Raw genomic sequence first — 12,462 nt, 5'->3', positions numbered from 1 at the left:
ATTGCTATAGAAAGAATATGAAACATGTAAGATATTATGCATGTAACAAGCTTGGACACATAGTAAAGGAATGCAGTAACAAAGTATGGGCTCCATACCAAAAGGAGAAATCATCATCACACTTGAAGATATGGAAGAAGAAGGAAGTACAGATGTGGCACAACACAATATATAGACATAACAAATTCAGAGGGACTTGCAAGTGCAAAACTTCAGTGTCCTAAATCTCATATGCAAGTTTCATAAAGGGAAGTGGCATATATACGCGAGTTGGTTACTGCAGAGTCGCCTATATATTAGTTTGAAGAAAGGTAGTGGGATAGGCTCATCAAAAGGGGTCTGATATGATTCAGTCCATTATTTTCTCTCTTTCATAATGGTTACAATCTGTTGATGTTGTATGGAAATGTCTTGATACTTGTAAGATGTTTAGGAATGATTTTATCTTAACTTGTGGGTAATGATACTTCTTGCTGATATATGCATGATCAGATTTGATAGTAAGCAAGACGGCACAGGTTCAGGGGGAGCATATGCTTTTAATAATGCATTGTTAGCATTATGGTTAATAGTCCTTAGTGATGATGGTTATATGGCTAAATGACACATCTTGCTATGATATGGTTATGAGTTGTCCATGAAAAAACCTCATATGATTCTTGGGTTTACGTAGTTGGTGTTCCGATCAGATTTGTGGATGCATATATGGTGCTTACATGGTGATCTTCATAAAAATAAGGAGAAGTACAAAGCTTGAATACACTTGATGATGAGTCACTCATATGTTGCTGTAGTCATATGCATAAATATCATATAATCCAATTATGATGCAGGATTCATATAGTTCTTGAAGCTCATGTGGATGAATATTGTTGTTGTTGATGATATCAAGAAGTCTTGACAAATGATCTTGAGCTCAAGATACATAGTGCTGGATACATGAATGTTTACTGAAAGTTGCATTGTTGGAGACATGATGATGATAAGTTCTTATCTATATGATGTTAGGTTGATACTTACATATGTTGATTGATGCAAATGTTCCCACGTGATGATACTTGGATCACTCATATCTTGATGTTGATGAGATGGCTATGGTGTTTTTCACATATGATATAATGTGAATGATTTTGTATGTCATATGCAAAATTCTATTCAAAAGAATGAGCTGATGCAGACATACCTTATTGCTAGTCTAGATGCTGTTGTCAGATGATTATGGAATAGATCTTACATTGTATGATAGTTTCTGATGACCATCATGATCTTATTTAGATGTTTTGTCTCTATTATAAATTTCATGTAAAGGTCGTATGAAGAATCATGATGTAATAGTTTGTCTCTATCTATTGTAGTCATTTGATGAATCCCTTTTGGTCATATGATGTAATTTGTAGCCCCACTATGCATGGAAAGGATGATGTAATAGTTCAGTCATGTACAAAAATTTGGTATCTCGAGTATCCCCACTTGGCTAGATGGATGAGTAAATATTGGTATATCCCCACTGGGTTGGGAGATGGATGTATGTATGAGTCCTTGGTGATAGGAAGGTCATTTATGATAGAGTCATTTCCTTCTTGTAGAAAATATTTTTGTAGACCTTGCTTACAGTCAAGGGGAGCATGAACAACACACTTCAGCAGAGCAGAGACTTCAGCATGTACTCAGAAGGAGCATGGTATGATTGGTACACCTTGGCATATACAAAGGGGGAGCTCATTCAAAGATTTCAGCAGGTACTCAGGTGGAGTATGGACAGCGAAATGTTTATCAAGGAAAGATAATATCTTGGTCCGCCCTTTGCCCTTGATGTCAAAGGCGGAGAGTGATTTGGTGTTGTTGCCATCAAGTCCAAAGGGGGAGATTGTTGGCATTATGATGCATGTGTTGTACTTGATGGAAACCCACTCATAGAAGAACAACTCACTTAGATATAACTAGATGAATCTACATAAGAGATATCAGATGTGACAAAATACATCAGATGTAAGACAACTCAAAGGAATCAGATGACTTTTCTCAGTACGACAAGTTAGCTTTGCCATCAAGTCCACAGGGGGAGATTGTTGGCATTATGATACAAGTGTTGTCCTTGAGAGCAACTCGCATAGATGACAGATCATAGTGTATCACGTCAGTAGCAAAGAGTTGAAGATCAGAATACAAAGAATGAAGAAGGAAGAGTATATACGCAGATTCACTACATACCAAGTCACGTACATATGTAGGTCATACGCAGGTTCACTATGTACCAAGTCATATATATACGCAGGTTCACTAGGTACCATGTCGTATATATACGCAGGTTCACTATATACAAAGATGCGTATACATGCAGCATTGCTGATCAAAAGTCATGTATGCATATTCACGCACTTTCATGCATGGAAAAGCACGTACATGTGGGAAAGCTTATTTTTGGGTCCGTGGTATTTAGATCTATGGTTTTGGTCCTTGGTATCGCGTCCGAAGTGTTGAACCCAGGTATTGGCTCCCTAATATTAGTTCTCAATGGTTTTCCACCATGGCATTGAGTAAGGCCTAAGACTATAAAAGGAGAAGAAGATCATTAGGAAAATCCGTTGAGAAGGTCTTGAATATCTGATGAAGTATGAGATCCAGTATGCAGGTTATGGGTTCATGATACATTGCTTGATCTAAGCTAAGGAGGAACTCAATGGTTGATGGAGAACAAAATCTAAGGATAGATGAGGATCTAATGGCTTGGAATGAATCATCTCTATACGGTTTGATCTTGTTTAGTCTAGATCGATATAATGACGCATGTAATTTCTTTAAATATTATGATCTGGGTATAACTCAAGTTTGGAATAGGTGCAAATCCTGAATGAATATTTACAGATGTATACGTTGGTTGACTATGATAAAAGAGGATACATCCGCAGGTTAGATACATCTAAGTAGTGTATACCATATGAGCTATGATGTTTGAAGTTACAGGTGTTTCTGGTTGTTGATGAGTTCTGATGACTGGTTACTAGTTTCAGTATTCTGCATATTCAGATTGGTTGATTATGTTTAGCGTCAGTATTGATGGATGAGATCTATAATGGATCGGGATCATAATGACTTATGTTTATGTGATCTGATGGACTAGATCTGGTTTCTAACATATATATTATCCTTGTATATGTAATGCTCTGGGTATGTCTGAAGTCAGGAAGTACAGTGAAGTTATCAGTAAGTAATTGTTAACATATACACTGGTTCACTTGGTGAATTTGCGTATACATGCTGGTTCAACTCTTCCAAGTAGCGTATGCATGATTTCTAATGATACAGTTGGTTCTAAATATTGTTGCAGAGTTCTGTGTTCTGATCTATGTTCTCGTGATTGCAATTTGTTGACTGGGTTTCAGTGATTCAGTATTGGATGAAACGTAGCCTTTCATATTATGGTGTTGTGATTCAGGAGTATCCAGTCTAAAAATTTATGAAACGTGGTACCTGGAGGAAGAAAAAGAAGGTTGTAGCCTTCTGTAGGTTGGCACCTACGTACTAGTAAATGGATCAGCTAGTACAAGAGCTAAGGGGGTTGTAGCTCCCTTCTAAGAGAGTTTGTAGAATGAGAGAAGGTTGTAGCCTTCTACAAGTAGAAGCCTGCGTACTGGTATAAGACTGCACCAATACATAACTATTGTAAAAAGAAGTTTCTTATTAAAAAGAAGATTGAGACGACTTGCAGCAGGTGGTTTTCACCCACATTGGGTTTCCACCTTACATCATGGTGTTCATGTGTGCTTCTTGTGGGTGATGCTTTGTTCTATTTTACTGCTCCTCTTGACTGTTCATATGGTTAATAATGTTCTGATGCACTCATTAAGGATCAACTATCTGAATCATAAGTTTACTGGATATACGCTTGTTGCATTACACATAGTTGTGTATACATGTGGTTTGCCTTAACTGAAGTAGCGTATATGAATCTTAATACGGAAATGAAAAATTTATATTGATTTGATAATATTGATTCACCCCCCCACTCAGTATTATTTCCAACAGAAATTTGGTCATTAGTTACATCTTCATTGGTCGGACTCGGAAGATTCTGATTAGATCTAGAAAGGATTTGGAGAGTTTTTGTAACTGGAGCTGCTTTAATTTTCTTAAGCCGATTTTCTACTTCTTTCTTAGTTTGGTCCAAAGCATCGGTGTTCCTTTTGCTCTTCAAATTATATTTTTTATGCACTTCAAAGATAATAGAATCATACCCTTGCTCGTAGTCAAATGATTCTCCAGTCTGGGTCTGGAACTGCTGAAGCATGTGTAATCCCTGATCATCTTGAGTCATAAAGAAAATTTCCTCATCATCTAATCCCATTAAATTAATTTGTGTGTCTTGCTGAGGGTCTTCTGGATGGGAAGTTTCAGCATAGTTTTCTTGGAAGGGGGTCTATTATTCTGATCAGGCCCATTTTTTCCAGTATCTTGGTTTTGATTCTTTCTAAAGTTTGGATTTCTCACTAGAGGTGCATGTTGGTTATTATAGTGAGGCTTCCTTTCGAAGTTTTCCATTCTATCCATCATTTTTTCCATTCCTTTTGCTAGAGAGTCAATTTTAAGGTCAAAGGGTGAGGTTTCATCTTTCAAATGTGCTCTCCTCTCCTTTGTAACCCTAGCTCTTTTTGCCAGCACATTAGCTTCTACAATAATTGCTACACTTTGCATATCTTCTAACGTTGGGGGGTTCCTCTCTCTAAGTTGAAAATCCATATTAGTTTCAAACCTGTCTGGAAACTTTATCAGAGTTAAGCCAAGTGGGGGTGTAAGGTCAGCTAGTATTGCATTATACACACTGTTAAATCTAGTACAGTCGTCTTGAACTATTTAGATTGGTCCCCTCTTGATGTTTTCATATTCAGATAAAATTTGAAGAGGGTTCTTTTTCTTTTCCCATCTATTTAAAAATTGTTGGTAAAAAACTTCTAAACTATCTATACTATTGTTACGTAGAGATCTAAACCATGTTCTCAGTTTTGTAGCTATAGTTTGGGAAAACTTTCTCATTTGGACATCTCCAACGTCAATTTCATGCAATTCGAAATGATCTATCATTTTCCTTATGTGTTTTTATGTTGTGTAGGATCCAGTTCCATTAAATAGGACAATTTTACTCCAGTAATCTTGTGACATGGTACCTAATGGGGCAGGTAACAGAACATGGGTGTATCTTTTTTCCATGGCTCTAAGTTAGGAAGGACTGAGAACTAGAGTTGGGGTAACATGGGGTTTTGGGGTAACAAGGGGTGTTCCAGTGGTTGATGACGAATTGGGGAGTACTGGGTGGTTTATGGGTAGCGATAGGTTGAAGGGGAAGTGAAGGTATGAATGGAGGGGTAGAATGAACTTCATAGATGTGAGGGAATAATTGTGAAATAAAGGGATTTGAAGCAGTTTCAGAAAATCCATGGATCTTATCAGGAGTGAGGGATGACTGAGGGGAATTTAGAAGGTGTTGATCAATTGACTACTTTTTCTTTTCGACCTCACGCTCTTTAATGAATTCAGGATAAAGAACTAGGTCATCAAGTGAATTTTCAGACTTGGCTCTGAATAAGGAAAGGTCAAATGACCTGTCAAAAGGGAGATCCTCTAAAAAGAGCCAGTCATCAAGACAAGAATCTACTTTCGTCATAGGTCTTAAACTTACTAAAATCTCGTCTTCTAGCTATTCGCGAAATAAGGTTGGGATTGTCAAACACAGGGGGAGGATTTGGATCAGGGTTGGCCCCAGTATAGTGAGTTCTCCTTGAAGCCAGATTTCAAAATTTTTCTCATTATTTTATTTTTTATGAAATTCTAGAAATAACTTATAATAAACACTTTAAGTGGCTTCAAATAAAAATTTGAAATTTCTCAAAGGTTTATTAAGATCGAGGGTTTGATTCCCCAGTACGGTTGCCACTATGTTATCCCTCATAAGTCTTCCCTAGAAGTTATAAAAAGAAGGAATAATTCGAGGTAACCACGAACCTAATATTTTAGACTTGGGTTCTAGCCAACCTAAGTCCAGAGAGGGCTCTCTCTTTATAATTTAACTTTGTTTTGGTGGGATTTTAGGCTAGTTCTTAGTGTTCATAAGGTTTTGATTTTGATTGGGTGGGTGAATTTTAGGAACAGATGGAGAGAGTAGGCCTTCAGGCCATTGGGCTATAGAGTCAATCAAAGTGTGGCTCAACTAGATCAAATCAATTACTAAAGGAGGAGTTCACAGGGAAATCTAGCATAACAAAAGGAAATATACAGGTTCAAATGGATGAGGTAGTCCTAACAAGGGTGAAAGGGAAATGAAGAATCCTTAAACTAGGATGAAGATGAAGAACAAAAAGATATCCATAGAAAAGGGTAACTAATAATCTTTTACTATGGATCTAAGGGGGGAAACTACGAAGGTAATAGAGCAATTAAGAATTCCTAGACTAAGATTGTTTAGAAGAAAACATAAAGAAGGTAAATAGTCAAAACAAAGAGCTTTAAAGCTAATCTTGAAATATAATTCCTAGTTTACCATTCAGATTTCATTGAAACACATTTGATTATTTATAAACATGAAGAGAAAATAGTAATAAACATGAGAGATAATACTTATTTGATTTCCACTATGCACAAGAATCCTATGAAACGTCTTTAACTTTATTCCATGATCCAGCAAGCCAGAACATTCTTGATTACAAAAGTTCCTTAACGTGATAAGAAAATTCTACAGAAATGTCTTCAAATCCACCCTAATTACTTTGAAGTGTGAAGTATTTATACAAATAATATTACAAAATATCACATAACAGTTTGAGAATTATTCTAGGAAATTAAAAATATCTTCAAGCATGAAGATAGAGAGAGATGGAAAAATGTTGAGGAGGAGAATTTTAGTACATTAGGACCTATAAGTCATTGGGCCAAGGATCCGGTCCCTCTAGAAGTCAGAGAAATGCTCTGATCCCCTTTAACTTAAAATTTTAGGTACTTAAGACCTTTCTTGGAAATTAGTTAAGTGAACAAATGTACTAAATGAGTGAGGTTAATCAATTGACTTTGTGAACTTTGATACATGCTCAATTTTCATCCATACTTAGAACTTTAGTGATGAAGGTGAAAAATATGCTCTTATCTAACAATCATCACAATTCTGCTACCATCTTTCTACTTACGCACCTACTCATCCTACCATTTTCACTTCGCTTTATTAAGGTGCACTTCAGCTAGCAAACCCGTTATCAGAACATCTTCTTTTCTTTTACAATATAAATCTATGTACATCCAACCTTATTACATCCAAGGGATCAACTTAAACAATTGAGCTCCTTTTATTTACTCTACCTAATCTAGTTATCTGCTAGGATTAAACAATTTGGTTAGATTTTATTATCTTTCTATAAGCATGAAATTGAAAACATGAAATAGTCATGTTTAAACATTTTGACTATTCATGGATTGTGGCAAGGGTAACAAGCTGCACAAATCAATTATTCTGCATCAAAAAGTAAATAGTAGTGCCATTTCGACTTGCACACTTTCATGGTCTTTTCTTTTCTTGGGGTTCATTTTTTTTCTCTTTTTTTTTTTTTTTTCTTTTTGTCCTTTGATTTTTCTTTTACGACATACCGTCTTTACATTATTTTTATTTTTTTAATTGTTTGAATATGGAAAACATTTGCAAAAATCAAAGGTATGTACATATTACAAATTTGATCTCAGTCATTTAAAAATTATGACTCCTATTGGTATAGGAACCTAACATGCCCAACTCTATTGTCATCTCTAGATTTTTCCTTGCTTCCTTAGAAACATGACAGTAAACTGATGATCCCAATATCTTGAAGAATAACACATCTAGTTTCTTTCTTGAAAAAGCTTCCTCTCGTGTATTCATTGCAATAATCCTATGAAAAATCTTGTTTTGGAAATACATCATTGTGTTGCATGCTTCAACACATAACCATAGAGGTAGGCTTTGGTCATGAAACATCACTTGTGATGCTCCCATTATACTTTTCTTCTTCCTCTCATTCACTCTAGTCTTTTGTGGGTTATGAGGTGCTATCAACTCCCATCGAATGCCTTCCTTTGCACAAAAAATTTTAAACTCATTTGACATATACTCACCATTCTTATCACTCCAAGTAGAGACTTCACTTTCCTACCCATTTCTTTCTCAACAAGTACTTTAAACTCAAAAAAATTGTAGAATGCCCAATCTCTATTTTGCATGAAGTAGATCCAACACTATTGTTAGAAATCATCTACAAATATCACATAATAACTATGCTTTGTAGTGGAGGCTGTCAAGAAAGGTCTATAGACGTTAGAGTGGCTCATTTAAAGGATTTCATCTGCCCTGCTATCCCAGTCATTGAAGGTGGATTTCGTGTACTTCACCAATGTACACCCTTTTCATGCATCCCACCGCTCGAGTGGTCCATTGGGGAGGCCTATAGAAATCTTTTTCATGATATTCAAATCATTGTGATGCAAATGAGGAAGTCTTCTATTCTATACTTTTCTTAGCATCTCACCTCCTTTTTTTTATCAACGTTGCAAATTCTTAGACATCTGATTTGTAGATCTTATTCACTGTAACCTTGATCTAATTCACTTGAACTATGTTGATCTATCTTAAGAAGGCCTCTCGATCATAGACACCATATTCGAACACCACGACGTAAACTAGATTCTTCTTCAGACCTCGTACATATATCACATACTTGAGCTTGAGAGGGGAGCCAAAATCCCTGTAAAATGTAATGGTACCAATACCGGTAGTGATATACCTTCGATCATCTCCCATCTCGATATGAATATGGGGAGCCTTTTGCTCCGAGTCAGTGGAAAATTCTTTCTTTCCCATCATTTTGAATGAAGCACCACTATTGAGATATGATGCACTACCCATCATTGTTCTTTCTATGCATGTAATGAGGCTAAAATCAAGCTCAAACTATGAAAACAAGGCTTCACCCACTTCTCCTCCTATAGTCTTCTTGCTTTTTTTCTTGTGTGGACATTTCAGATAATAGTTTCCCGATCCATAATAGTAAAAACACTTGATTTTGGAAAAGTATTCCTTCTTCCCCCCATGACCAAATTCTAGTTTGGATTGGGATTTCTTCCATTTCCATTTCTTTTCTTTACCATCCAAGGCATAGTTCTTTTCATCCTCACCCTTGGATCAAGTCCTATATCTATTTCTCTTCCTTATTTATTCCTACACTAGATTACACCATAATCCCTCCCATCTTGGTAGTTCATTGTACCATTTACCAAAACTTAATATATATGCCACCTATTGGGAAGGCTCAAGAGGGATAAAGATACTAGATATTATTTAGTGCTAGTAATTGAAACCCTGCTAAGTTCATCATGACACTTAATACTAAAATTTCTCAGGTACTCTGAAATTGTTTCATTTTTTTTCATCTTAATACTTTGAATATTGTCCTTGAGTGCTAGCTTCATATGGTCAATATTATTCTCAAACCACTCCATCAATGTTTTTCACATCCCGAACATAGTCTCTTTCCACTGGATATGTGAGACAATATGATCTCGAACTCCCTCCAATATGATCCTCCTCTCTTAAACCACATCCTTCTTCAACTGAGCAATATCTTGATTCTTGGGCATCCGATGTTGGGAGTTTTGATACATCTATATTGATGTATTTTGCTAGCCCATTATCTTCCAATAATGCCTCCAGTTCAATCTTCCATGCCACAAAATCTGTGGTTCCTTCCAAAGCATACTCAAACCCAAGTCCATTTAAAGCCATCTTCTCAGTCCAAGAGAAAAGTTGTAACATTGATCTTGAAATTTTAACCTCCTACAATGAAAACTTCGAGATGTCTTCTCTATTGTGAATATAGCTCTCATACCATGTAAAAATTAATGTGCAGATTCAAATTTTCTCATGAAATTTACTAAATCACAAGGCTTGAAGCTACTATAATGATCTATGAAAGTAAAATCACGATCAATAACACAACTCATTTACATGCATCAAGATTCAACACATATACAAAAATATTTATCTAAGGGAAAGAAACTACTCAAAACACCTTACTATATGTATTGCATTAATCACACAATCTGGATTAAGACAATATGCTCTACTCAAGCTTGAGTTCAACCTACATGTGTATCTCCTATCCTATACCCTGAATGACTCACCTTAGCAAATACTTAGCCAAAATTTCGAGCCCTCAAGCTCCTCTCTCCTTGCATCATTCCTCAAGGAATGAGCCCCATTATTTAGGAAATTACTCAATCTAAATTCCACAATTTGGCTAGGTCCTTCTCTGACTGAATGCATGACATGTACAACTTGGAATAATTTAAAATTGATAGTACACTTCCCTTGAACTTCAATTTGGACTGGGTAACTCGAATTCTTTGCATGCAACAATTATGTTGGGTTGATTCGTCAATTAACTAGTTGATGACTCAGTGTGAAAAAAATTACACACCCACAACTTGACCTCCACTAGTTATTCTCACAATGATAAGCTATTACACTCACAATAACTCAAATTAACTCAAGTTTTTTGCTATAAATTAATAATCAATCATGTAGAAATGAACTCAAGTGTCTCAAACTCAAATTTATTGAGCTAAGTAAGTAACAAGAGCCATGCCACCTCAATTAACTAACTCCAGATATTCTCTTCAAGTTGAGATTCAAATTCTAATATAGTTTGACCAAGGAAAAGTCAAAACTATATTTTCTTACTTCATTTTGAACACAAGATTCCCAAGCAACAAATATTTTTTCTTTCCAACACTTGACAAAAGCCACCAGTCCCAATTTCTCATGCCATAACTCGAAGGAAGCCACTATTCCATGGATCAACAACACACCACTTGCTAGAGATCCACCACTCGTCCATTGAAGGTCCCATATTTTAGGCTCTTATGGATCACTTTTCACAATGTTCCATATTTGATCAACTTGCAACGAAATCAAATGACCATGGGCCTTATTTCATCCTATTTTCATATTAGACACACTGTAGAATCTATGTTCATCAACTAACTACAACCACCATTCAAGGTCAACAATGAATTTATCCTCTGGAATCCTCTTAATAGTAAACTCGCAAGAGACCTCACAACTCACGACTCAGAACACAACTCTATAAATCTATAACTCTATATGATACACACCATAATAATTAATTTGGATCTTAATGAAGAGGTCCATTATCAGATCCATGTATTGAATACAATCGATAATTCTCCACAATTAACTATCATTCAATAAACCACCAAATCTTTACACTACCTCAATGCATACAAGAACCAAATCTATGATCGCTTGGAACATAACAAGGTATGACATGATGGGTGCACAATTACAAATATAACATAACATTTTATTGAGACCAATTCCACCCACTAAAAATGATCACTCAACATGAATGCGCTGAGACCATTCACTAGAGACCAAATTAGCTAAAATGTTATAAACCACCTCAATCGATGTTTCTAACAAATCCATTGGAAAATTCTATGATCTAACGCTCATGGATCTCATTTTGGTTGCTACATGAAAGTGTGGTTGACACGTAACTGGCATCATGAAGTGATATGAACAAGCATAATATAAGTAGATTATAGCACTAGGAAAGTGGCACTCTATGAGCATTAGGAGACTATGTCACTACTCCAACTCTTAGAAAATTAAATTTTCTATCCTTAGAACTTGTTCCACCTTCGTCATCATCTTTCGAGGCATCTCCAAAACCTGTGTAACCTCTACAAAACTCAATAAAGCATCTATTTATCATGCAACTACTCCATCAGTGGTTGACATCAATAAAAATCTTATTAATTAGCTCCATTGTTGACACCAATTCCAACACCATGCTTCCAACATTCTCCCCCTTTGGCATTAATGGAAATCTTCAACCACACACCCAAATTGATCTTCTTCAGTTCTATTTGTATGGTCTTCACTTTCAATTTGGTGGCTACCTCACTCTCCCCTTTGACATCAATGGAAAAGGGTGGGCTAATCTATCCGAAAACACCATTCTGACACGAATGTATCACACTAATACCATTAGGTAAGGATGATACCAACAATGTTTCTAATGAAACAAGATTAGCTTCCAATATCATTGCAAAATAGTCATGAGGAACCAAAGAAAATATTTTCACATGCAAACAATATTCCTTGATTCAAACACCATGGACTTCTGCATGTTGAGCATGCTTCCCTTGAACATATACTAGGGGTTGTAAACATCTCATCCACATTATTTTTCAAGAGGATTTAATTTTTTGATTTCCTCATTGCCAAATCCAAGAGGCTGTAAACTAGACCTATACTTCTGCCATCTATGACCAATTGAAAGTACAATACTTCATAAGCATATTACAGGGCTACGAAAATGAAGTACAATGTTGTTGTAATGACATTCATAAGCCCACTCATGGCTGCAA

Source organism: Pinus tabuliformis, chromosome 3_1 (genome assembly GCF_031772625.1).
Source record: "Pinus tabuliformis cultivar Carrire ecotype Pingquan chromosome 3_1, CPIR1, whole genome shotgun sequence".
Taxonomy (NCBI): Eukaryota; Viridiplantae; Streptophyta; class Pinopsida; order Pinales; family Pinaceae; genus Pinus; species Pinus tabuliformis.
This window is presented reverse-complemented; position numbering follows the sequence as displayed.